The sequence below is a fragment of the Coturnix japonica genome, chromosome 7 (assembly GCF_054131305.1).
Source record: "Coturnix japonica strain WE chromosome 7, WE-NBRP24, whole genome shotgun sequence".
NCBI lineage: Eukaryota > Metazoa > Chordata > Aves > Galliformes > Phasianidae > Coturnix > Coturnix japonica.
Genome location: NC_140669.1, coordinates 2,239,539 through 2,264,581, shown reverse-complemented (window position 1 = coordinate 2,264,581; position 25,043 = coordinate 2,239,539). Strand labels below are relative to the sequence as shown.

Sequence of the window (25,043 nt, the reverse complement as noted above, 5' to 3'; positions counted from 1 at the left end):
TATCACAGTAACACTTGCCTATCAAAAACAAAAGCACTGGGCTTCTCTTGAGCAATTCCCATTGGAAATGGCACCAGGTATCTGTAACCCTCCACTTGCTCACAGTTGGTTAGGCTTTGAGCACGACAGTTTTAATTTCTCTGACACTGAAAGGAGTTAACAACCTTTGCAGGACTTTAAGTCAATTAATTAGTTCTTTTAGAAGTAAAATGGATTGGAGCTCATTAGGTTAAAGACGTAGCTAAAAGAGTTGATGTTGGCCTTTAAGCGTTGTACCTGAAAGCCTGAGGCCTCAGTAAGAGAACAACAGCTAAAAACCAGAAATACGCTCTTAACAAATTCAGATTTATAGGGAATTTCCCATGTTTTGAACAAATCTTTCATTGAAATGGATGCAAAACAACCAGTCAAGGAAAAAAGAAAACTATTTAGAGAGAAAATGGTTGACAGCAGTTACTTTTTTTCAGATTATCCAGTCCATAAATATTATCAAAATGATTAAAATGAAAATTAAATAATAATAAAGAAACACCATTATTGGTAAAAACTCTTCTCATTCATTGAAATGGCTTACAACAATCTAAACAGAAACATGTGACCTTATAAAGGCAGGCAGTCTAAACACTGACTATATACCACTGAAATACACTATACTTGCTTAAGTGAAAAATCAGAGCATAATACTAAGGAGAAGGATGTCGTGGTACAGACATCCAGGCACGTTCAGTGGAGATGGGAAGGCACTGAACTTTCTCCCAAGACCTGAATTATCAGGCTCCATGCAATGGGCCTGAGCTGCTGGTTTTAGCTTATCAAAAGCCTGAGTGTCAGTGTTTCATAAATCACTCAGAAATTCTGAATCCTAAAATCTGACACGTAAATAACACGCTTTAAACAGAAGAATTTCATCTTCTGTTGCAGAAGAAGACAAATGTTTAATGTTTCCTCTGTATATAATTTCCTCTTTATATAAGCTGCATGATTATTTTTTAAAGGAACGTTCTTACTTGTTATTCATAAAACTATAGATGAATGCTTTAGGAATCTGTGACTTCAGAGCAGCTCATTTTTACAGTGGCAAAGCAAATAGAGATATGACATAACTTTGTATTAAATAGCTTGCATACAAATAAATTTTACATTACATTTTTACCATGCATTTAATATTCTTCAGATAAATTTACTTATTAACGTTTAATCACATTGAAAGGTATTGATAAGAGAGATTTTAGTAAAAGCTTTCCTAAAGCAAAAGCGCAGCAAACAATGTAAAACTGATTTACTGGAAACAATTTCAATAGATGGATGAAACAGCCCAACAATGAAAGCTATGTCATACCAGGGCTTAAAATAACTAGGTCACGTGGACAATGCTGAAGATTTAAGTAGCATCAGTAAAAGAAGCATCTACTAAAGGCCTCAAGAATTTGACAAAGAAAGCATTACTAAAATGAATTCAAATCAACAACCTGGTTTTTAAATTACAGCATCTAAATAAAATAGTAACAATACATTAATTATCAGCGTTGTCTGTATTGAACATACAGAAATGGAAATGTGTAAGAAAAGAGGTAATTAAACCTTCTGCTGGGAAAAAAAAAAAAACCTTTACTGCACATAATCTATTTACAAACCTACTGCCATCAAAATAATAGTATCACACTCAGCACATGCTGGCAATGTCTTATATGACCCTCAAAAGAGTTTTACATGGTGATCCAAGAGAATTTTTGTGGCTAATTCAACAGGCTCTATATTGCTTTTCCCTTCCCGAAAGTCTTGTTCTCACTCTCCTTTTCTCCTGCCTCTCAATCCTTCTTTGCCTACTAGGAACTACCAGCTCTCAAGATGATCTTGGAGGTCTTTTCCAACCGTGGTGATTTTATGATGAAGCATTAAAATAATTACTTGTAAAAAGTTGTGAAGGGTTTTTATTACTATTAATATTAAAAGAATGGATAAAAATCACACTTCTGAAAACCCGCTACTTAATGCAAGACTGATTGCACTGATATCCTAGTGCTTACTAAACAGTCAGCACTGCACCACGCACAAAAAGGCCAGTTTATTTTTATCGTTCACAGATAAGTATAGGGCATTCACAGTGACTTCAGTATGTTTATTTTTCTATTGCATGCATATCCCTCACAATAAATTTTCCAGCAAGTTCTCACCAAGTTGCTGGTATCTAACGGTGGATGTATTTCTGGGGAAAAGCCATCTGCTTTTTTTTTCCAGTGAATGTGCTTTCTCATTTGCTTGTGAGCTTTCTATTTACATCACAAGTCTGTGATAACAGAGTAAAAGAAATCCTGTCCCCATCTAATCTCCCGAGATACATACACTATTCTTACAACCGTGGCATTTGTTGCATCTAAAATTAAAAAGACTCTACTTTTTATAAAACTAAATAGAAATGCCAAAAAGTGATCTTCCACTAAAGGAAACAAACTCAGGAACTTTTCAGTCGTGTGCTGTTACAAATATGTGCAGAACAAAGTGGCGCTCTGCCAGCTCTCTTTCCTCTTTTAAGGTCTGTTTTATCTACATATCTTCTACAGCAATCTGCTTGTTCATTGGCTGTTTCTCATACTCTCATATATTCTTTCCATTTACCCTGTGGCAGAATTGAGAAACGCACCTCCAAAACTGCGTCTTTCAAATCACAGCCATGGGCTGCGTGCTGGAAAAATTTGGCAAAAGTTCAGAGACTTGATTACAAGCATCCAGCCTGATACTGCTTTATTTTCAATAACTGAACCACAGATATGTGGCATGAAGAGAAACGGTGGGAATGAGAGAATCCACCTACCTCAAATCCAGGAGATCGGTGGAGGTAATCCACCAGAGTTTGGTGGTTCTCTGAATTTTTGGAAAGAAAAAGTGAAGTGCTGTTTCTTCTAGTCTTTATATTTTTCTGTCTCCTATGTTTTGATTTTAGCCTCTTCTTCCTACAATAAAAAACAGGTTTTAATGAAACACAATTTGCAGAAGGACAAAGTATCAGTACCCGTACTTAATACAGACTGCATGGCTTCTCCAAAAGACTGCTTCACTACACAAAAACCATTTGAACAGTCTCAAAAGCAAACACTGAAAAGAACTGGTTAGTTTATTACGGCTGTATCAGAAGTCAGTGAAGAGAGGTAGAGTTCAAAGTGTGATGTAAAATAAGTGAACGTAATCTGGTCCCAAATACACCCCCATTCTTAACTGCCCTCTCGAAGGACCTCTATCTTTGATGACCATAAACAGAAAATCAGTGTCCAAGGGTAGAATGGACTCTGGCTTCATGATGCACAGAATTTAAATTGACAGAAATACAGCCTGCAGAATGAATAAGAGGACTTTATATTAAGTGTTCTTGAGAAGATCTCCATAACCCTTGTGGGCCTTCAACTGTGGGATATTCTGTAATTACCGTAAACCTTCAAAGAACTGAAAATGTAACAAAGACATGCAGAGTTTGTTATTTACAACTTACTTACATAGATACATTATCACATTGAAAGTAATGCCTCCTATTTATTTCCATGGACATGACAATAAAGAGCACAATAATGCTATTAAATAGAACAAGTTCTCATAGTCACCATGCTTAGCTATGCATTCTTCATACTTCTCACAAAAGTCTGCACCAGTAGAGGTGACCCACTGTTGCTGTCACCACTGCAAATGCAGCAGCCCCCCCCCACTGTGCTCACACCCACTGCTTGGTCTCCATAAATGTTCACAAGTATCAGTGAATGTCAATGGGTGCCATGTTTCCACACAGAGGAATTCATCTCCTTTGTTCCATACGTACTTCCATGTCAGACACCATCTGGTCTGAGTGTCCCTCTGCTGCCATCGCATAACGGGATATGGGTGGGAAGGTTCAACCACAAGCTCAATCAAACCAGAGCCTTGTACTTCATTCTGTTCTTATGAAACATCAACAGCTACTGAAAATCTCTGTGCATGTGGTTACATCTGGATGAACACGAGGGGCCACAGGACCTTCAGTTTTCCCCAGGATAGACCTGGAATCTCCACCATCCCAGAAGACCAGGCTTACATCAGGGCTCTGCTAGCGCCCTAGGAGGAGGCAGTGTGCTTCCTCACCTCTGTTCTCTGGAATGCAGTGGAGCACACACTGCAGCCCCAAGCTGCTTCCTCTCCTCTACCCGCTAACGTGGCTCCAGAGAATCAGATAAGGGAGCCGATTTGTGTATTTCTGTCGGATTAGTCTTAACCTACATCGGTGCCCTAATCTCTGTGGCTGCAGGCACGCGGGTGTTGGAGCGGTGCAGCAGGGAAGGGCAGGGCCTGCGTCCGCTCAGAGCTCTTCAGGGTTCCTTCCCCATCTCCTTACTTTAAAACACCATGCTATTGGAAAGGTTGTCTTCCCTGGTTTTCATAGGAGGACTTTGGTATTTTATTTAAATTGTTTAAATAAAAGCAATATTTAGCTGTCTACACATTCAAAACATTTCAGAATTAAATTCGGAATATCACTATTATGATACTGATGAGTAGGTATGTCTAAAAACCCATTTTGAGTACCTGATAGAAGTCATCATAAAGGTGTAGGAAACGTGTAACTTTGTTTTTCTTTTACCCACTAGAATTCCTGTATGTTACCTAATAATTCCCAGGCATGGTATCTTGTTAAAGCCGAGTTAAAACATAACAGATGACCTAACAAAACAAGAAATAAATATCTGACCTTCTGAGAGAACCTTTGCTCAAGCACACAGACTTTTACAACTGTGCTACTCTTCTGTATTGGCAGAAGCTGCCCACCCTAATGTAACATCAGAAATGCATGTTAAGTGCCCCCTACCACAACTCACGGCATGAATTACATCAGAGCTCAAAGGAACACAACAACAAAAGGTAGATCCCTTAGGGCAGCTAACTTAAAAATCAGCCACAACACTAAGGCTAACATACTAACACATCTGTTGTACTTCTGTGATGCAAAGCTATAAGGCTAACATACCAACGTATTTGTTTTATGTATGTGATATGTAGCTGCAAGGCTAACATGCTTCACAGGTCTGGCAATGGTGTCATTGGAGCGGATGTAGCTTGGAACAGAGATGTAAGAAGGGATAGAAGGGATACTACCTTCCTTTTTTGTCACCAGATACAGGAAAAAATGAAGAAATGGATTTTTAATTTGAAAGCAGAGAAAATCGGAGACATCAATTTATCAAAGCTCCATCCTATAAATCCTACAAATCTCATACCTTCGTAAAGAAAGTGACAACTGCTAATAATATATCTTACAGGAACGAAAATGCTTTTATTTATAAAAAGCCTTGGTTTTGACAGGAAAGGTGCACGTTACTATTCAGAAACAGCATACATACAGCCTTCACCCAGCAATTTCAAAACAGAACGAAAACAATCAAATTGACAAATAGATCAGTTTCCCACCATAAAGAAAATCACTCCTATGTACAACCTTGGGTAATAAAGAGGTAAGCAGAGCGTAGGCCCATGTGCCACAGCACTCCTCTCACCTAACTGCTGGTTGCTATGGCAAGCATTTGCCCGTGTTTTGTACATTAAACTGTAATATGTTTTCTGCTTCCTTCCTCTTGGTATTTTGATGAAGGTAGCAGTCGAGCTTTGGGCTTGAAAGATACAAGAACCGTAAGTTCTCTCAAATAATCACGTGTTCCAATTCATTTTGGTCTTCTGAAAACATCTGAGAATTAAGTGATATATTTAAAAATATTTCCATTCACCTGCAAGAGCGTTTTAAAAACTTGTGATTTATTTCCATTAGCTACTTTGCGTACCTGTTGTAATCACATTTCTACTTCCTAACTCACAATGGAAATGTAATCTACTTTTCTCCTTCGCTGATCTTTAATTTAATACAGAGATAGCTGCGAAACTGATGGGAACTGAGATGAGATCCAAATTGTAGTTCTGTATAATACCAGTCTGCCTTTCCTCCACTTTTTGTCTTTGAATAGATGTTAAAAAAGAAAGAAAATACACAGCCACTACTACTGCAAACTAACAAATAATGGGGTGCTATTCTGGGCTGGGCTCTCCTGAAATACCTTGACATTTCAAGATGTGTAGCAGCCAGCTCTCGCTACAATGCCACAGTCATCCTAATGAGGAAAGCTCACCCATTTTTTTTCTTGATCTGCATAACTAACGCGAAGCCTTACTATAAAAGTAGAAGTATCTCAAAGTGAAAGCTTAATTAATTAACCACAATAGAAGAAACACAACCCTATTCTCACCACGGATCTCCATACCAGACCAACTGCAAACTCAAACGCCATCCACTGACAGAAAGATTCATGAGAGTACTTGCAAAGTTATATCTATATATTTTAAGGAAGATTAAAAAAAGAAATAAATTGTTGCTTTTGATAGTAATGGTATTTTCCACTGTTGGTGTGTATGTGCTCTCCCTCTTTTCCCACAAGTGAAAAAAAGGAAGTAGTACAGGTTTCAATTTGTCTATTGCATCATTGCTTGACATTAGAAACTAATAAAGAGAATTTCATAGCACAGTCAGTAGAACAGGGTTATGACTTTTTAACCTCCCCTGTGCTTCATAAGGTGTAAAACTGCAGAGAGAGTCCTAAAGCATATTCACAAATTGCAAGAGGGCAATTAAAAATGTATTAAATGCCTCATATTTACCTTAACAGCCCTTCTTAGTAATGCTCAACATAGGTGAGGCACAGGACACAGAAGTTATCCCAAACAGAGCTAGAAGAGCCCTTCCTCCTGCCTGGCTTTCCTGCTGACCCTTCGGTGAACAAACAGGTGAATAAGCACGCCAACAGAGTAACCGACAGGTGAGAAGTACCCCTGGACTTCAAGATATACCTCTTATCAAAAGCCTTGAACTCATTAGGACAGAAGAAATTCATCATCACATAACCAAGTGTCTTCTGTTAGGTATGGTATGTTATGGTTCAAAATGAAATACTCTTTCCTAAACTGCATTAGGAAAGAAAATTCCAGAAAGGAATCGCAGTATGTGAACACCATGTATTAGTACTTTTCCCATTGTTTCTGCTCATGTATGTGATAACTGGAAACTGTTAAGAAAAGGTAACGTATAAACAAATAAAGAAGTGTTGCTTCACCAGCCTTTATTGTGAAGCTTTTTACAGAAGTACTTTAAGGACTCACTTTCAGCACCACCATGGATGCTCCGAAGGAATTTACACAGGGAAGCCACTGCACCACCTGGCATGTGACATGCTGCCTCCTGAAGGCCTCCTCCTTTGCCATCAAGCAACAGTCATCCTTTTGCTTCCTCCACGCAGCTCTTTCAAGCTGACACTGCCACTGATTGGTGCTACTAATTGTCCAATTCATTCATAAAGTACCAGGATGGTATTTTAATAATCCCCTGACACTGGACTCCTAAATCAGAACTCACTTTCTGTTTCTGGAATTTTAATTCCATTTCTGTTAAGGTTAATAGACAATTTCCCACTGAGTTTAATGTAATTCACATCGGATCACTACTGAATCTGTATTTATAATAAAATGCCCTACTATTTGATCACTTAAAAGATATCCACTTTATTTACTCACAGGTATCAAAATCCTCTAAAAAGTTATCCTAGAATGATTTTACAGAAAGCTCTGACATGATTCATGGAGTTTGTTTTTAAGGTATGTCCAAAATCCATGGTACTAAGTCATCAGACAGCCCTCTGATGAGAATCATCACTTGCTGCAAGGAACATTAAGGCCAAACAGACTTTGAATATATTGTGAAGCTTTTTAAATGACAAATGTACCAAATGGCACTGGGGAAAAAATGACCCATCTCATGAAAGGTTAATTAACTCACTTCTTTACTGCAAGAGTTTTCTGAGGTCCTGTATCTGCCAAAGGGCCAAAGACAAGAAAATGGCTCCAGGAGTCTGGCCAATATAGACTATTTAATTTTATGTAAATAACTTGTATATGTAAATATACGTGTTTAACTGATACGATGTTTTAATCAATTTGCTAATCCGCAAGCTTTTTGGTAACCTTCGGCTATTGCTGATACATAAATCAAGTACTGCTCTGGCCGCTGCTGTGATCTTAAAACTAATTACCTCTGCTACAGGATTCGACTACGTTGAATTTTCCTGAAACTACACTTTCAACAGCAACTGAAATACAAAAACATCAATACATTGTATTTATACACAATTCAAATCCAAGAGAAACGACAAGGTGAAAACTTCATTCCAATTGGACAACTGTAGCATCAGTTTACAATTTATTATCCACAGTAAAGTGATTTCATGATAACCTACAAGTACAGTGCGCAGAACCAGCCTAGGGTCAGCAAGAAAGCTGTTCAGGAAGAGCTGATCATAAGCATCACATCATGGCTCTAAGTTAATGAGCTTTTCATACTTAGTTCGATATCCCAAAAAAGATACCCAGGGCATGTACTTAACATCCACAATCCTTAACAAAACTTGGTGTAAAGCAACTGGGGACTCGATAAGAACCTTTGCAACAAATTGCTAATCACAAAAAAGAACCGTAATTGCAAGAGCACTGATCACTTTGCACTCAAAACTTTGGCAGCAGAAAGGTTTTACTTCTTTTCAATTTGCAGATAACTACAAATAAAAAGGTTCGCATCGTCCAATCCCTCCTGAATGCAAAGCTCTGTATTACAGATTTATGTAGGCTCAAGAAAAATGAGTAGACAAAGGCATGTAAGCTGCTTTATTGGTTCATTTTTCTATTTTTATTACGTAAAACAGTAGCAATCATTTTTATTTCATAAAATCTCATGCTGTTTTTGCTCTGAGCAATTCACCAACGAGAAAGAATGAGGTGGGATCCCAAGCTAGAAGTTAAAGGCGCTAGTATATAGTGTACAGTACAGTATATAGTGAAGTGCCAGCTATTCATGCAGTAAATTAAAAAAAAAAAAAGAAGAGGGAAAAAACATTTTAATAAAAAAATAAAATTTCAGAAAACTGAATCACAGAGAATAACAACTTTACTGTCCCCTGGCTGAGACAACTGAGTAGCTTCTGGGGGTAAGGAGATGAAAAGGATAGTAGAAATGATTGCCTTAGCAATGCCCCCATGAAAACAACAACCCCCTCCTGCAAACCTGGATGCACTTTTTTTGTGTCCCCAGTCTGCTCCATAAGTATTATTAGACAAGAAAAAGAGGGGACAGTAAAAGTAAGCACTTAAAATTGTCAAGACTGGTAAATCAACAATAGGAGCGGGTAAAAAAACCCACACTTCTAAAATGAAACACACAAACACACTGAAGGATTAAAGAACAGAAAACTATTGCAATGAGAAATAAAATCCATAAAAAGAAAATCAGAGACATAACTGTACAATATAAATTCAAAGCATACGGTGCATTAGGTTTCTTGCCTCAAAGAAGTTTTCCATCCAGCAGTCATTCAGTGACCGGCTGCATTAATGCTGTCATACACAGACCAACACAAGCATCCCATGCATTATAGCAGCTAACAAATGAATTGTACTAGCTTCATGTTAACCAACTTTTCATATCAACAGAGCACACGGAAAAAATGGAACTGAGAAGACAAATAACAGCAGTCAATAGAAAAGTTTGCTTTGTTATTGCAAGACTATATGTCAAATTTTCTCTAAAACTGAAACCCCAAACCCCTTCAATTCAAAGAAACTTCTAACACATGATGGGAAAGACTTGAATTGTTTAAGGCCTCCGGTCATTAACAAGAAGTTAAACACTTCTAATTGCTTTCTAAGTTATCTTAATTTAGTAATTAAATAATCTAAGTGTAATAGCAGTATAGCCTTACAATTTTGCATGGATCTAAGAACAGTGAATTAAACAATGTCAAATGGTCTAATTTAATGAAAAGGATTTTTTCCTTCACAGAAACCACTACATAAAATTCCCAGATTCCTCTTTCTTAGCATGTTTTGATGCTATCTGGATTTACGCTTAATGCAAGTTAGTTTCTAACCACTGAAGCTTTGTTTGCTCTTCTGTACTTGCAGAATTCCCTAATTCAGAAGTAGAAAGGAGCTAAAGGGAGCTTGCACATAACAGACATCTTTCCCAAACAGAGCCCTGAGACAGCCTTTCAAGTACAAGAACTTTTAATTCCTACTGAATTGGGCTAGATTGAAATTGAAGGGACAATTAGATCTCTTAGCAGATAAAAGATTTCTGCTCAAACCAAGTGCTGAGACACTAACAGTGAGCCCAAGCCTAAAAAAAACAAAGTCTGCCTTCACCTTCACATAAACTTGCTTTAAAGTTGACAGCTATGAGAGCACCCTTTCTAGATTTTGGGAAATGGTTCTCAGTGTCCTGACACCCAACAGTGGCAGAACAGCAGAGTCCTGCAAGCAGCCCAAGGCACCTGGTGGCCACACACACTGGGACCGCACTGATGTGGTGGCACCAGGTTATGGAAGTGGGTTACAGAATCAGTCTGAGTGAAAAGCAGTTCAGGGAAAAGGCAAGGAAACACACACAAACAGCCGCTGTAACAGCCAGATCTTCAAACCGGACCCCATTGGTGCAGCTTTACCCTTGCGGCTGTGTGCTCCCAGCCTGGCCCAGCATGGGGCTGTACGAATGGCAGCAGAACGGAAGGAAGCCGTGCAGATGTGGGAACAGTGGGCAGGAACAATAACAGCTTTATCCAGAAGAACTGCTGGCTTGAATACCAACAAAATTACAAACCAACTTCCCCTATAACCGAAAAGTTTTCTGCTGCACAGCATCCAAGTCACCTAATAGCCTCCTAACAACTTACATGAAGAACACGTCAATACACCCTTTGACACCCTGAATTAGCAGGTAGAAATAACAGCACACAGCTCCCTCCTTGATTCCAGTAGCTCCGTCTCTTTGAGAATTCTGATACTGTACACTTGTGGTGATCTGCCTTATCAAGAAGTTTCAGTGCTAGAAAAGTGATGGACCTCACAAATGAGTTTAGGCAGAGATGCAGAAGGCAAGCCTGATGTGCTTTCAAGCACTATCATAATCAGCATCCAGAAGCGTCATCATAACATGATGTGCATAACCAAGCCACAGTACAGAGTACAAACATTACCAAAAAAGTCAGAATGTTGCAATCAGGTAATAGTTAGCAGTTACTGAGCGAGATAACCAAACCGGTCACTTTTATGTAGGGTTTCAAATATCACATACCAGAGTCTTCTGAATGATTTGGCTACAAACATGCCCTCATGTCTCCACCAAAACCAAAAACCTACTTACGCAGTTAGATCCCCGCTGAGTGCAGGAGGGCTCAGCTACAAAGCAGTGTCAGTGCACTCAAAGTGAGAATTTACTGCAACCATACACAAACCTGTAGTAAATGGGAACATTTAAATGAGGTGTCTGCAACTGCTGCAGCTCAGACCAACTAAGTGTGCTATGGTAAATACAGCCTGTACTTTGGCACGTCCAAGTATTTCAGGCAGCAGATCAAAACAAGCAGTTTAAAACAAGCTTTTTCTTTAAATAGACTTTTGGTTTATTCTTTCAGCCTTGCGCGAAGAAAACATGAATTCACTGCATAGCAGCCATAAAGTATCCTAATACTAACAGGATCATCAAGAACTACTATTGTTCTACCCACATACCATAATATTTTCAGCAGCATTATTTCCCCCACGACATAAGCCGTTCTGTGGCTGAGCTCACCTAACACTACAGAGCAAACTACCATTTCTGCTCTGTCATTTTTATTTGTTGGCTTAGTCCGAATACAAAATCCCACAGTAAACTCTAAATTTGCTGCAAATAAATGGCATCCTGGGCAGCTGAAACAGGTCTCTAAGGTGCAAACACTATCTTTTTGTGCAAGCATTAAAGAGCAAGTCCTCAGAGTTGTCAGGTTTCACTTTGGTCTTCCAAATAATTCTCTGCTAAACCTCTGAATCTTCAAATTTCCTATCTACGGGGCATAAAGCATCTCTGCACAAATTCTGTCAGTGTCTTTGGTAGAAAGTTCTGTTGTTTGCTTTCCAGATGTCGTTTATGAGTAGAAAACACATAAAAAGCCAATGAAAAGTAACCCATGCTTATTTTACTGTCTTCTTTCAGATTTTTGTGCCATCAGCAACAGATGGACCACGTGGAGACTGCCACGTACGCAACTGGGTGTGAAGAATCACAGTGACAAGCAGCCTCAGCAAACCTCCATAGCAAAGGTATTTTCTGCTCCAAACACCTATAGACACAGGCAGGGAGTGTCACACTGAAAGGACAGTTCAAGACACATGAGGTTTGGTATGCCAAGGAGCAATGAAAAGGTAGAACTTTAAAACATTATTATTATCAGTCAAGGCCGTAGTGTAGCCTATTTTCAAAACTCACTTCACGATGAAGCTTTTTGGAGCTACAGGAAAATAGTTTTACACACTGTTCTATGACAGAGCTGGGGTCACACACACTGACATCAAGTTTTGCATGAATTCTGAGTTATCTTTAGCATTAAGCTTTTTGACATTCATGGAATCATCTCAGGTTAAGCTGATTGGCAGTATATTGCATCAGGTTGTATTTTAGTAATGGCAACCCTTCAAGCTTTGCAAGCAATTCAGGATTTCATATGTTTTGCATTATTGCAACGTCACTACATGCACTTTTATATACAGTGGCTACTATATCAAAGGCAAAGTTACTCAGTGATTTACAGACATAGTACTTAAGCACAATTGTCAACTTGGAAACCTATCATTTTGATTTTTTCTTTCTTTTCAGCTGGCATTAGCACAAGAAGTTCTGGAAGAGATCGTTTCCAATTTGCAAACATTTAAAACCAGTGCTAACTTCCCGGGACAGCTGATTTAAAATTGGTATGTTCTCTGTAACTGTGCAAGATCTACAAAAGGACCATAAATATTTCCTGTACTATTGTCTGATTTGCAGCACCACAAAGAAAGGCTCGTTTTCTCTTTCCAACTTAAACCAAAACAATTTTCTCTTTCTGTCTCTCTCAAACCACCAAAAAACGTAACTGGACTTTGTAGAGGAGAAGCATCCCCTCTCTTCTGCATCCCCTATACGGCCATAAGCACAGATACCTAAGGGTTGCAAGATGGCAAAGCATAACAGTCTTTTAGGGGGAGACAGGACAGCAGGGTTGGCTATCTGCTGCTTCTCAGGGCCATGAGCATGATGGTGATGAGTTGGTGGTTGCACTTTATGATCTTAGAAGTTTATTTCAACCTTAATGATTCTACGCTCTTCTAGAAGGTACAGAAGATTTCCAAATCTTTCACTTCTTTCTGCTCCCTCGTGTCCTCAGAGCACTGCTCAGGCCCAAACCTTTACATACAGCTGAATCTTTGGAAAGCAGAAAGCTGCTTCCAGCCACCAGAAGCTTTGGAGTGAAGCTAAAGCATTAGGACAGAACAAAATGATGTGCTGCCCAAAATTACAGCTGAGACCAAATGCTCCAGAGTGCCCCACACTACCCCCAAACAAGAATCTAAACAGAGAACGCTGGTTTTAAATAATGACCACAGAGAATGATGACAGAAAGAAAGAAAAGGGCATGAACATACGACAGAAAATGGTGACAGTGCTGTACAGCTTTTTGTTGAAGCATACGGTTGTGGGACTGCATCGAGGGTAGAGCAGGTAGCTTCCACACATGTGCAACCTCATATGTTCTATGCTGTTTGGCAGAGGTTTGTGTTTTCTAATGCTCTACTCATACATTACCTGAAACTTTGTTTTTGTTTCATTTTGTAGTTATTATAGCTTTGGATTTCCTAAGAAAGTGCCAGGGATACTTCAGAACGCTGAGCACAGTTTGTTTCTCAGGAGATAGAAAAAAAGAAAAAGGAATAGACATCTGATTTACTATTGCTGTCCTCTGGTTTAAACAGCGATGCTAAGTGTTCTACTGTTTTGCACAAGAAGTGATAGAGCTATAAAGGTGTATCCTAACAGTTACCAGATAGCTTTCAAGAATATTGATTTTATTTCAAAAGAAACACGTTAAGCTTAAATAGTTGGCAAAATGAAAAAGCACACTGAAGTAACGCCAGGAACAAGAACTCGCAGCACATAACGTTAAGGTAAGAGATTTCAGAAGTGCCTATGTAATAGTCAGGTTTCTCTATGCTCCTCCTTTTTCCTCAACCTGAAAAGGATTGGTCAAAGGGCTCAAATTTCCTATTCTCATCAAAACGTGTTCAATGACATAATATCTGAAATCTATCAGAAAATGAGTGTCAAAAAAACCCCAAACCTATCTGATCAGGTAGACACTTAGCCACGCCATTCTTTAATGAAGAGTGATGAAGTATCAAAGGTAAAAAGCATAGGGATTTAGAGTTCAGCGTCTCCATCTGAAACTACTGCAGAGCCTCGTGTTTGAGATTGGTCAAGGTTAGATAAAATACTGGCTCTTCCAAAGTTCAAGAACTGCCTCAATGTTTTCTCTATAATGGAATTCTTTTTGAGAAGCTTTTAAAATATCTTTAATATTCCACTAAAATCTTTTCTTTTTCCTTTTCTTAAAAATCCTTTCATTACAGAAAACGAATAATGGAAACGAACTGACATGGCTTCATCATTCAGACACTGTTCCTTCAGATTGCCAATGGTACATCATAGTAGATGAGTTCGGGGACAGATAAGAAAAAAATTAGCTGATATGGAATCTGTAGCCTACAGCTGGTATTACAGAACATGCTGCAAACATATCTAAAGATGTGTCAAATCCAAAAGCAGGTGCAGATATCTCAAATGACACACAGATCCAGAACGTGGCAATGAAATGCGCTGTAATCAATACAGCACTGCACTTCGTGAAAGTAACAAGAAAGTTTTTCCACTTGTTCCATCAACTTCCACAATGCCCAGCTCAGACTTTACTGCATATGATCCCTGACTGTACCCTCAAATGCCTCCCTTAAAACAGCCTTTTCATCATTACTCATTTAGTTCAATGCTAAAACATATAGTTCAACTCAAGATTCATCTTTTATGTATTTTTATTTCTACATGAATTGAAAATTATGTCAGCCCACTGTGTATACTGTATATCCCATTATCTTAAATATTCCACGACCTTGAACCTAAGCTAAGACTTACTGTAAGGAATACAGTCCTCTAGCACAGCCCTACTCCAAGAGCTGCTCCTTGCATCTAAGACAAAGCCCGCATCCTCCTGCTACCTCTCAATGTCTTCCTACATTCAGCCCAGTGCCACCGAGTTCAAGTCCTACACTGAGCAGCTGAACTGGTTTTAGCTTCTTACACATTTAGTTCTGGATTTAGGAGTGGATCACATAGGAAGAAGTCAGGCCCTTCTTTCCCTTAAGTCCAAAGTGCAATCTTCCTGACTCACCCCGACCAGAACCAAATATCACTTACAACTGCAGCTGCTCCTCCAGCATTGCTCCCAGGGCACCAGGCAGCCTGTGCAGGCCACACCACCTACCAGAGATGCTGTGCAAACCTCTGCCTGGGGCACGGTCACTAAACATGCAGCAGTGCAACCATTTCCCAATGCAGAAGTTTAACTATATATTTGGGGCAGCCTTAATAAATGTTTTAGCCTTCAAAAAACTCCCTAAATTCTATTTAACATCTCACATTTTGTTTCCATCAGCAAAATAGGGGATAAAGTAATAAGGCACGTCAGTAGCACAGCTGGAAGCTTGGTACAGTACTCATCAATTTTCTACTAGACAGCCACAGTAAAGGTAAGCCACATTGCGCTTCTTAGCACTCCATTTAGTGGATCATTTAAAAATAAATGGTTTTCATAAACTTTTTCAAATTGGCACCACTCCTTCTTGCCAAATAGCAAAGGAAGATGCTAAAACGTGCAGTGAGTGGAGATGGAAAAGGCATACCTTGCTGTAACGACAGGCAGCAACACAGCTGTGGATGACATTCAGTAACTATTAACACAGAGAAGCCCATCTCAGGTAGAACTGTATTTATGTGGGATTAAAAGCAATTTCTTACTATAACAGAATTAAATGTGGAAACGGTTTTCTATGTAAAGCTGTGTTCATGCTAGCATCTCCAGGCAGTGAAATAAGATCAGGAAACTTTTGAGTAAGCAACCTTTAATCTAGGTCCTGCAAGATGTGCTAAAGGAAGTCAGAAACCTGCCACCGTTGTCCCTTTTGGCCTTTGAAATCTTAAATTTCCCTTATTCTCTCTCAGATAACCAGAGTAACACATAGCTGCCTTGGATAGGAAAGTAAAATAAGCCACATGGATACATAGATAGAAGAGACAACTACAACCCACTGGAAGGCACAACCTCCCATCTTCACATAAAGAGACGCTTTGACAACAAGAGTTCCAGTCTGAAAGCATCTTATCATTGATTAGCAGCACTTTACTCTTTTGCAGAAGTACTTGAATCTGACTTTGTACATTAAGGATGTGCTGGTGGAGCCTGCTTCACTAGGGAAAAGCAAAGCAAAGGGAAAGGCAGCTTTCCCTTCTTCTCCTTGCTTCCCAATAGTGCACTACCCAAAAAGAAGAACATTCTACATCTCTGGACCTTGCTGCTGGAGTCCCATCAGCTCAGTCACAACACACACCACGTTGTGTCCACGTGGGCTCATACCTAATTGTAAGGCAGCTTTTATGCTTTCAAATGGAATTTTAGGCTGGCATTCCCATAGTCCAGATCAGAGCTATTGATAAAGAATGCACAACTTTGTATGTGCAGAAGGGACAATTGTAAAAATCTAATCTGATCTCTGACATAATACAGGGCATCAAACCTCACTTGGAAACAGCTGCGTCAGGACCAGTTATTCTTTCACATGAGAGGATTTCAGAACACTGCATGCTATATGCAAACCTCAGTCTCAAATGGGAGTTACAGTGGATGTTTAACTTTGTTATTTCCAGTTTAACTGAAAAACATCACCTTTTTGTAAAATATATCAGTGTATCAATGCAAAAGGAGGGATCCAGTTTGATAGTAAGAGTCTAGAAAGATCTTTCTTATGTCCTAGGTGTGGCAAAAAAAAATAATAAGAATCAAGCATGTTACGAGATGTTATGTGCTGCCAAAATGAAATGTCAATATCCTGTGTGCATTATGAACACAAGGTTATTTGTTATTATTAAAATCAAACTGACTAAATAAAAACATGTGTGATTAGTATTGTATCCCCACCACTCCTAACACACAGGCAGAGATTGAATTAGTTTCACCATGTGAAACAGCACACATCTGCAGAGATTTGGAAAGATTATTTTATATTTCTGACCATCATGGAATCTTAAGAAAAAATGACAAGAAAACGGTCACTTTCATGTATGCACCAGTATTTTATAGTAATTAGCACTCAAAAGACATTAGAAAGAACTATAAAAAAGCAACACAAATAGAGAAAAACATTTTAGTAACCACTGAATTCTGTATCATCGTCTTAAGTAAGGAAGTAAGGTGCCTGGCTCTGCTTTCACTCAATCTTTCTAAAAGAAAATATGTGGCTTTTTGTAATAAAAAACCACATGGGATTTCAAGTATGAGGGCTATCACAGTCTTAGCATCACTCATGACAGACCACCAAATCAACTAAATATTGGCAATGCTGCATATTTAAAGCAACACCTCCTATATTACACTACTTACACTACTAATTCTTACTTAGAAGTTCTCCACTTTTAGTTAGTTATAGTAACTTGCTACCGTGGAAGACACACAGTTTGCAATTACACCATACAAACAAATTAGTAATATGGTTTGAAATTTCTCTTTGCAGAAAAACAGAGCTTTCCCTTGGCATCACTTGTTTCTAATGGCAGCTTTTTAAGGATCACAACCATTGTAATAAATACTAACTTTATCAAGGCATGTGTATAAATTTCTGCTGATGTAATGGTTAAAGTCAGTTTATTAAGACTTCTACACTGTCAGTGGTATTTTAACTATTATAATGCTATTTGAGTAGAATGATCTCCTGATTAATCTTCCATACTGGTAAAATAATGTGTCAATATCACCTCAGTTAATGCAGAATTCATCATGTTTCCCAGCTAGCAGCAGATAGATAAACTCCTGCAAGTTAACAGAAATACTGACATCAAGTTTTCATTAGGCAAAGTTTTCTTCCTTTCTCCAGCAGTGAAATTTCACATCATGTACATCAAAAACTTCATCAAGATCTCCTGAATACTTGGGCTTTAAAAGTCCACAAAGAGGCCAAACATCAACATGCAATTAATGACCAAGTGCTTTCTCTCCAACCTAAAAAAAACTATGACTGTTATTTGCAGTTGTTCCTATGTCACAGAGCTTTCATTTGGGCAATATGTACCAGAAGGTGTTCTGTTCTGGGAGACATCAAATTCTCCCATCTACAGAATCAAGAAGCCACCAACTTTGACTAATGCCAGCATCTACCCGCTGAATTTCCTTTCAGACTATGTAACATTTCTTCAAGAGATGCATATACAACAACATCTGAAGCATATGTGTCTTGGGTATTTATTTAATTCCCTACTGTCAGAATACATATAAACTGGAAGTTACTACAGGGGACCTTCATTCAGCACAATGAGCATCTTCCAGCCAGAACACCTACAACTCAGATTATTCCAGGCTGTCATTATGCTTGCTGTCAGCTGTTCATTTGCTACACAATCTATGCTATAAAAAAAATAAATCACTTTCTGCCACTCAAACTCTTAAAAGTATGGTTGAAATAAAATTAAAGCATACAGGAAAAAACAAAAACAACATACCTGAATCAGTGTCTACATAATAAACTGTATAAAACTTCTAAGCAAGAATTTGTAGGGTAAGCAAAAAGCAAATTATCTAAGTGAGGTCAAATTCCATACGTTATAATATACAATATTAGTTTTTTCTCTTCTGCCTTTTATTGAAGGCACACCCATAGCCAGGTTTCCTTCTCAATTTCCTGTTCCTTTTTTCACAACAGCAATTAAATGAGAACCATTATGTATCTACCCTCTCATAAACTATTTTCAAATCATACATAAGATCCAACAATGAATATTTATGTGTCAGTTGCATAAAAATAATAGCATTTCGTTCCCTACACAACAGGCATCTGAAACACATTACAGCTACCTTGGTAAATTCATGCCAGGATTCACATCCTGGATAGTTTTACTTCCCACATAAAGAACTAAGATGAATGAAGTTGGTCAAAAAGGTTGTTGTTTTTTTAAATGCTACCCTTCAAATGGAAAGTTCAGTTTACCTGTTCTTCTCTGCTCTAGCATTTTTTTTTTCTCTCTGAATGGCGTCTACTGACCTTCATATGCTGATGACGAAAACTTAATGAATCCTCTGAAGTGATGCAATCTCAGTTTGGAAGACTAAAAGTTAAAGTGAACTGTGACTACTGGTGAACCAGCTTGGTGAAAATCTTACCTTACTGAAATCTCTTTAACTGCATCCTGAAAACTAAGCTAAAAAATCCTGTTTTAAATGACAATTTTGAAGCATCGCCACGAGTTTTCAGAGGAAGAGTATCTCTCTTCTTTAGAGATCTTGGATGAGCTAAAATCTAAAAACATCCCAGGTTTTAATTTAAAAGCCCATCAGTGATCTGGGATTCTTCAAGGAGAAGGGACAAAAGATGTTTGTGAGACTCACTCAGATCAGGAGAAATCAATCTGGGTAGATGCCACCCTTTAGCAGAAATATGCTGAAAGAAGCCAGTTAAGAGTCTGAAAAATGAAGACACCTTGTTTCAAGACAAAAGAGCAAAAGCAAGAACTAATTTCAAAGCTCTTCTTTCTCACTGCAGGAAAGCAGCTGCAGCTCCAGCTATACTATCTAAAATGCAGACGCTGGTGGTATGAAGTAAGACTAAGACTTAGGAAAACATCAGTGACCCACAATGAACATGCCAACCCTAAACTAGGGCTGCACACAAAGTGCACCTGGAAGTGCTAGAATTCATTGCTTCCCACTGTGCTCTTCACAGAACCAAAGTACTGCACAAGGACTGCAAGAGCTGGGCAGGCTCCTGAGTATTTTCTTGCACTGAAAGGGGCTCAGGAGGTAGGAGCCACCCTGTCAGGCCTCTGCTGCAGGGATACCTGCGCCTGGAACATGCAGGCACTGATCAGGATCCAGCTGGCTGATGAAGAACCATAGCAGAGAAGTGCCTCTTTGCTTCTACACTTTTCTTAATCGTTTCTATAGATTTTCACTACGATAGCAAGCCCTCAAGCCTACAAAGGATGTGAGTTTATAGTATGTGGAAAATGAAACAAAACAGAATAGCAAAGTGGAGAGGAAAAAACACCACAAGAAACACAACCAAGTCTAAAATCAACCCTCTACAAACTTTCAGGACAAATTCCCATCAAGAAAAACAGTGGTTTCCTAGGTTTCCACTAACAGTTGAATTTAAGATTTGTTACTCTTGAGTTTCTTGTTCAGCACACTGTTGTTTCAGACTGAATCATGAAAGCAAAGTCAAAATTCTGAATACGGTTTGTTGTTACAGCAGAAATGAATAATTCTGTTTATCTTGGATACCATGCTCCAAATGCATTGCTCCTTTAAAGCTTGTGTAAAATCTACCCCCCAAAAATGGCAGCACATCTATCAGCTGTTATTTTAAACACACAGCTCTTGCAGGACAAACAAAGATGAAGTGACTTAAAGCTTCCCAACACTACAGGAAAATATAAGGATTATCATTTGCAAAGCTATCCAACATCATGGACAGAAATAATAACAGAAACCAAAACCTTCTGATGACGTGCAGGTCATTAGGACTGTATAAAGCTAGCAACTAATTCAGAATCCATGTGCATGAACATCTAGTGTTGATGAGAAAAAGTATATGTTAAATGAGACTAAACAGTTGTTGTATAAGCTACTGAGGGAGTTACCTCAGTATCATACATTTTTTGCATTACCTACAGATTTTAAATTGAGATTACAATTAAAACATCGAGTTTGGCTCATTTACTAACAAAAAACATGTCTGAAGATATTTACATGTGTGAGGTGTGCACTAGTCCAGTATTAGAAAACTGAAAGCCTTTGCAGTGGGGGATGTTTGTTTACTGTATGTTCCAATGAAACACCAGCCTGTACTTGATATGGTGAAAAGAAAAGGGGATCACTGGAAGCAAACTCACTGCTCTAATGAAATGTGAAACAAATGGCAGAGGAGATAAAAAATATGCTGCTAAAGCAGAGAATGGCTTATTAAATCCATTACATTTAAAACATATACCAAAGTTTGGCTCTAGAATGTACCTAAAAGCAGTGATATTATAGAGTAATATTATAGAAATATATTTTTTCAAAAAATTTAGTAGAATTAACTTTCAAATTTAGCATGTTTGTTTGTTTTCTTCCCCTTTCTTAAACTGAAGATAGCTTAACTGCTTTGCATTTTGCATTACAGAAAATAACTTCCACAAACAAATACCATCTCATAGTGAAAGATGAGAGAGATGCAGAGAACTGACTGCTCCCAGAAACACAGAGGGGCTGTGAGGATGATGAATGGGCTCAGTTTTAAGGAAGACTCTGGAAAAGCTGTCCCTCAAATCTGGACTGCAAGCTACTCCAGAGAGAAAAATGATACAGCATAACACTGCTCCTCTTCTGCCTTAGAATAATTGCAGTCAAAACATTAGTAATGACACAGTTCTAAGAAAAACTATTTAGGGAAGGACTGTGTATGCAACGCCAAGTCATATGTTACATACTTCAGCATAATTAAACAGCCTTATAAATTCTGAAGGTTGGATGGTGAGGCCTGGTTTTGTACTGAGATGTATCACAGGTCTCAGAATTATGCAGCCCAGAAAGTTCTGAAAGCCTACATTACATGGCTTGCAGCTGGAGATGGCACACGGGACTAAACACATCTATCATTTTATTGCACAATATGAAATTCTATCAAGCTACTTGAATGTTCCACGTACTGTTTAAAAGGATAAAATCCAAGGAACAGATGTAAGCTTCATTCCTACTTCTGATGCTTGTATAACCATTGTTATATATTACATACTATTTTATTAATGTTGTATTTCTCTGATACATTTTTGCTCCTTTGTATGTGATTAACAAGAAAAAAACCCGAGGACTTGTAAAGCGTAATTCTGGTTTCTTTTACATATTGAAATAAATAGCACAAATCAATAAGTGCCATCTCAGTTTCTGGATGAGAAAATCCAGTGTTCATGCTAACACCATGACACGTGCACTAAAAACGTTCATAAATTCCAGGCCGTCTTCTACAACACAATTTAAGCTGCTTGAAACATGCAGTTCTTGAAATGTACAATTTCAATGCATAAATGCACTCCAGGAAGGACGCCATTTGGCAGAAGATTGCCAGCTGCCCCAAGGTTGCATAAAACTTTCCAGAACAGCATCAGGGGCAGAAGATACACCACTGTCCGTGTTCACCTGCGTGGATGTGCCATGGGGAAACAGGGGTGCAAATCTGAAGCCAGAATGGTATTATAATCTGGGAAAGTATATGAAACTAGCAAAGAATGGTACTGTGCAAGAATGGATAATGAACCTGGGACAGAAACTAGCTGACATCAGAAATTACTTGAATGAGAAGGAAAGAAAGTTAGAGACAAAACAGACCTACATGACGGAGAGATGGGACAAGAGGCATGTGGGAAGCTGGGGTATGATAAAAATGGCTCAACAGGTAGCTACTCAACGGGTAGCTACAAGAAAAATGGAAAATGGAAAGAGGAAAAGAAAAAGCAAGATGCCTAGACCCACCGACCTTCCAATTCTTCCACTTCTTATGAAGAGCCTCAGCTCTTGCTGTCGTCTTGATGAAAGAATCAACTTGCAGCAAGTCCCCCAGGGTTCTGCAGCTCCTCAGAAACCCCAGCAGCTCAGCAAAGGGCTGGGAAGGAGGGCTCACAGAAAATGTTTCTGCAGAAGATTTGGGAGTTACAGACAGGGTCCCTTTTTGTCTAAAAGATGGTGAGAAAACCTGACGCTAAAAAATACATTAAAGAACAAAGGCAAATTCCTAATTCTATCTTCATAGGAAGGTTTGAAAACTATACAGCACAGAAGATCTGGAACCACACACAGAACAATTAAAAATAACAGATAGCTGCATACTGACTAAATGACACCTATGTAATGCAAGGATTTCCTCCTAGGGGGAAAAATAGCATGTTATCATATAATTAAAGACTGCATGATAATGTGCCAGGTACAAGAAGGTGAACCAAGGTCACTAAGGTTTTCAAGTATTAAGACTGCAAGCACCGTAATGCGTATTAAATACAGAGAGCCCCTACATTTAAAAATAGATCACATGGAAAAGAAATAATGTGTCCATGTACCTACACAGCTGTGATCAGTCTAGTAATGGCAGGCAAAACAAGAGCAAAACAAAATCTGAAGTATTTTAAATAAGAGCTAAATGGTTTTTTTTCGTTCCTGGTTTTCTGCATTTTGCAGCTTTCTGAGCTCTGTCCACTGGTATGTATTAAAGCTTCTGGGAAATAAGCAGTAAAACATTAACCTTGCAGACATACTTCCCCATCCCAGCTTTCCACACACAAAAATCATTTCTTCTTAACCCAAATGCTAACTTTGAGAATTACTCCCCAGTCTTCCTTTACCAAGTGCCATAGTTCCCAGTTTAGAACAACTGAAATATATTCAGTGTTTCCCTAAAGGAAACAGCAGCAACAAAACCCCAAAATTTAACAGCAACACATAGGTGTAAGTAATATCTCTCAGCTCAGTCCTTTTATATGAGAAGGGTCTTCCATTCTGGGGAAAAAAAAAGAAATAAAAAGGAAAGAGAACTGCCTTCATTTCTTTCTTAATTTGAGCCTTCTTCGAACAAACAGCTACTGTTTGTGCCATTTGTTTTCCTGTTTTAGGTCATGTAATTCAGTTACGCATGCCACACTTTTTAACTCTTTCCCATCTGCTGTTCTCCTAGTGCTTCATCTAGAATTCTGCTGGGAAAACCTAAAATGATACAAAATCCAATGGAACCAGAGCTGCCTGAGCCCAGATACATCTGCCAGTGTCTGCTGCATATGGAGCTGAGTCACACGCTGTTTCACTGCCCTTGCAGTTAAATACAGGCTGAAAATCCCACAGTAGATAAAGGAAAAAAGAAGGGGGAGGTTACATACAAAACCTCTGACTTATGCAAAATGACACTCAACAGGAAGTTAAACAGCAATTCATTACAAACACCACAGAAATGAGGTACTTAATATGGAAGCAACATGTACCCTGACCCTGTGTGTCCCAGCCCTGATCCTTTGTCAGGCCAAGCTGGAACTAACTACAGAGTTCCAAGAATTTTCTATTCATACTGCTTGAAAAATCAGTAATAAAGATCTGCAGAACAAGCCCTTTCCCAGCTGATCCTGGCTGCTCAGACATGCATAAAGGGAGAAAATTAGCTCTGAATGCTGAACAGACTTTGTAACAAGTGGCTCAGTTTTCACTGTACTGCATCAGGTGGTGGTGTGCTGCAGGTGAAAAGAGTATCAATAACATCAAGGCATCCTAACAACACAAGGTTTATTCTTCAAATAAATAGCCAGTAAGAGCTATTCAAAGTTCAGATTTTGTGAACTAAGTAGCTTATTAATCTCCATCCTCCTATTCAAGAGCATTTTACACGTTTCATTTTGAAAAGCCTAAGATGAAGTTGCTCTATTCATAAGTTCAAAAATGAAGCTGTACCCTCATTTTGGACTTGTCTATTAAAACAAAAAAAGGCAAATATGTAAATTTCAAGTGAATTAAAGTACCCCATTAGGAGTTCAATTATATTCTGAAATTACATCTTAATTGGTTTGCTCATAGATGAGCTGTACAGCTAACCAAAAATCTACTACCATATAATCATCCCTAAATTTCAGATATTGCCACACGTTAAATTAACAGCAGATAATGACAGGGAAAATTAGCTCTATTGCAACAACAGAAATATTCTCTCCATGTTACTTCAAGTGTTTATATAGTTAGTTTCATAACAAACAGAATAAAAATACAGATAGAACTCTCCTGTGCATTTAACATTTATATCGGTCACCAGAAGTCCACACACTCAAA

The 25,043-nt window shown here is 38.5% G+C and overlaps 1 protein-coding gene across 21 annotated transcripts in view; it reads right to left on the bottom strand.

The window, feature by feature from the left end:
* The window catches only part of MBD5 (methyl-CpG binding domain protein 5), a 122,120-nt gene that overhangs the window by 53,559 nt on the left and 43,518 nt on the right, over positions 1-25,043 (bottom strand). For all 21 annotated transcript variants that reach the window (XR_014948169.1, XM_085552914.1, XM_085552923.1 and 18 more), the window contains exon 3: positions 2,813-2,951. The gene's annotated coding sequence lies outside the window, so the exon portion shown is untranslated. The remainder of the gene's footprint in view (positions 1-2,812; positions 2,952-25,043) is intronic.